We start from the raw sequence: 3,585 nt of genomic DNA, 5'->3' as shown, positions 1-3,585 counted from the left end.
CGTTATGTCTGTGAGATTCATCCATGCTGTTGTTGACATCGATAGTTTCTTTTTCATTGCTGTTTACGATCATTCCATTCTGTGAATATACGAGGTTGTTTTTTCATTTACATTTGGTGGGTTTGTTATTTTTTTGCTTTGTTCAAAGTTGTTGTGAACGTTCTTTTTTTTAAATTTTTAATGTTTATTTATTTTTGAGAGAAAGAGACAGAGAGAGTGTGAGCAGGGGAGGGGCAGAGAGAGAGGGAGACACAGAATCCAAAGCAGGTTCTAGGCTCTGAGCTGTCAGCACAGAGCCTGATACTGGCTCGAACTCACGAACGGTGAGATCAGACCTGAGCCGAAGTTGGACGCTTAACTGACTGAGCCACCCAAGTGCCCCCGCCGTGAACATTCTTAAACATACTTTTTGGTGGACAGAATTTATTCCTGTTGGGTATTTGTCCATAATTGGACTTGCTGAGCCACTTGGTATATGTATGTTTAGCTTTAGTAGATCCTGCCAACTTCCTGGTGTACCAATTTGGACACTCACCAGCAACATGTGAGAGTTCCCATTGTTCCATGTCCTTGCTAACACTTGGTATTGTCACTGTATTCAGTTTGACCCCTCTGGTGACTCAAATAATTCATGACCACAAAAATCCTATGAGGTAGGTACCACTATAAACCCCATTCTATAGACAAGAAGACTGAGGCTAGAAAGGGGACACCACCTATCCTGCTCAGATAATACAGGATGTGAGCAGCAGGTGGGCAGCAGCAGGTGGGCAGCAGCAGATCTGCACGATCCTTGTGCACTGGTGGCCAGATGGGATTTAAAAGTCAGAAAACATGGGTGTGCCTAAATGATAGGTCTTTCATTTTCTTATTTTCTGTCTATTCCATTTTGTAGCAGAAATGTAATCTGGTCACTTCCTGGCACGGTAAGTCAAGTGAGTATATGGTCATTCAGTCATTTCAGGGGTACACACTCAGTCAAATGGAGGGGTCTGACCCTCTTCTGCTATCTAGGGTCAGAGCTTCATTCTGCAGAGTTGATGTGGTCATAGCACGGAGTGAGAGGTGAGGGGGCTGGAGGTTGTCTGGTCATTGGTCTTCATCTGTCTTCCTCTACTGCTCAAGGAGGCAGGCACATCCTACCCCCGCCGGTGGTGAGGTGTCATCCTTGATTTCTGCTGTGCCCACAGATGGCTGAATTTGTGCCATAGCTTCTGACTTGGTCGGTGTAGGTTCACCTAGGTTCATGTAGGTTCTCTTGATTACATCCCACAAGCCTCCTCCTGATCATCTATCCCTCTTCAAGCAACTTCCATGCTGCTTTAGGGCTTCAGGACATATTTAGATGCTCTCTGGGATCCACACACATGAACCTCAGGCGTGGGCACTTCCAGGCCCACGTGCCTAGGCACACCCACTTGCCATTTCTACTTGACTGATCCCATATTTTCTCTTCATGGAAGACTTGAGACCTTTCTCACAGACTGAGGCATAGATTCTCTCTACTTTCAGAGCCTGCAAACCTTTTTGCGGGTCCTAATCTCTCCCTATCCCTGCGCAGAGAGGATCAGGGGAAAGAGTGGGAGAGAGTCCTTTCTCAGACACCCACCCCAGTAGCTGACTGCAATGCTTCCTTTGCTTCAATTTTTTCCCCACACTTATCATTTTGGAAAATTGGTTCTGGCATCATCACATCTTATGTTTCCTAACTGTGCTGTTGCTAGTATAAAATTTAAGATTTCAGTCCTTCAGCCTCTTGGGCTTTCAGTGCTCAAAAAAATCTTGCGCTAAAAAGTCCATTTATTCTAAGGGTTCACTTTGCGAATCAAGATCCAAGAATTTGAGTTTTTTCTTTGCATTCAGCATTCTCTCTTCTGGAATAATAAAGTAGTCTGATTTTTAGACAGAAGACTTGGAGTTTGGAAAAAGATAGAAGGAAGGCCAGAGATCTCCTGGGGACTGGATTATTTCTTAGGTTACATGCTGTCCTATAGGCTGGAACACACATCCAGAGTTCAGAGTCTGTCCCATGGGTTGGTGCCTTACAAAGGGAGCATGAACTGAATTCTGGGCAGCAGAGTCCCATTTTAGATGCACTGAGGGAGCTGGTCCTCATAGGAATTCTCCTATGAACACTTTATAGCCATGAAACTTGATTTACAAAGGGAGATCATCTCTGGAAATGAATTCACTATAAAAAGCAGCTTTTCAGGGGCGCCTGAGTGGCTCAGTCGGTTAAGTGTCTGACTCTTGATTTGGGCTGGGGTCATGATCTCATGGTTCTCAAGAGTTCAAGCCCCACCTCGCTGCTGTCAGCACTGGGCTGTCTTGGATTGTCTGTCCCCCTCTCTTTGCCCTTCCTCCACTTGCACGTGTGCATGCTTGCTCTCTCAAAAACAAACAAACAAATAAATAAATAAATAAATAAATAAATAAATAAATAAATATTTTAAAAAAAAAAAAAGCAGCAGGGCCGCCTGGGTGGCTCAGTTGGTTAAGTGTCCGACTTTGGCTCAGGTCATGATCTTGGGGTTTGTGAGTTCCAGCCCACTACCGGCTTTACATTGACAACTGCTTCAGATTCTGTTTCCCTCTCTCTCTGCCCCTCCCCCGTCCTCTCAAAAATAAACATAAAAAAATTTTCTTTTAAAGGTACGTTTTCCTATCTGGACTTGAATGCGGGCCATTTAGCTTCCCTGTAACAGTAAATTAGCAAATATTCCTGGCATTTGAGGGATGTAGCTAAAATTCAATACCTGCGCTCTGGTGGCAGAAGCATAGCTGGGGCTGAAGCATCAACCTTGCTCTGCAGTGGCTGTATGACAGCAGAAAAGTCTCTTCTCTTTCATTTCCTTCATCTATAGAACAAGGAGCTTTGATTACGTGGTATGTGGAGTAACCGAACTTAGGACAAGACCACAGCTGTTTCAGGGCCAGCTTTGAAGCCAGAGGAATCTCCTTCTCCTCGCATTCTTACTTGCCAAAGGGAATATGTGGGGGCCAGTCCTTTCTGACCCGAGCTCGTGATTATGTGTACATGAGAGGGGATGAAGGATCACCAGCCTGGACCCCAAGGTCCTGCAGCTGCCCTGTCGATCCTGAGAGGACAGTTTGAAGGAGGGTAGGGTTGATTCAGAAAGTGTGGAGCTGAATGAGTCACCATTGACAGACACTGCTGGCCCCTTCTTAGCAGTCCTTCATCACTGAGAACCTACTACAGAGATTTCTCAACTTAGCCTGGGCTTAAGAATCACTTGGAAAACTTGTTTAAAAGGCAGAAAAACCTGCCGTCAGGGAATCGGAGTCATTAGATCAAGAGTGGACCCAGGAATCTTTGTTTTTCTTGACTTGATGCCAACTTATTTTTTGAGGTAAAACATTTTTGATATGTAACATATTTATATGAATTGAAATTCAAAAGATAGAGAAGGTTATAAAGTGAACAAATCACCCCAACCCCTGTCCCCCAGTCACCTAGTTCCCCTCCCAACAAGGCAATTTCTTGTGTATGTTTCCTGAGATAATCTATGAATATAATAGAGTATATGTGAATACATGAAAGCTAGGTTTTATTTTGTTTTTATT

Source organism: Panthera leo, chromosome A1, assembly GCF_018350215.1.
Source record: "Panthera leo isolate Ple1 chromosome A1, P.leo_Ple1_pat1.1, whole genome shotgun sequence".
NCBI classification, from domain to species: Eukaryota; Metazoa; Chordata; class Mammalia; order Carnivora; family Felidae; genus Panthera; species Panthera leo.
Note: the sequence above shows the minus strand (reverse complement) of the source record.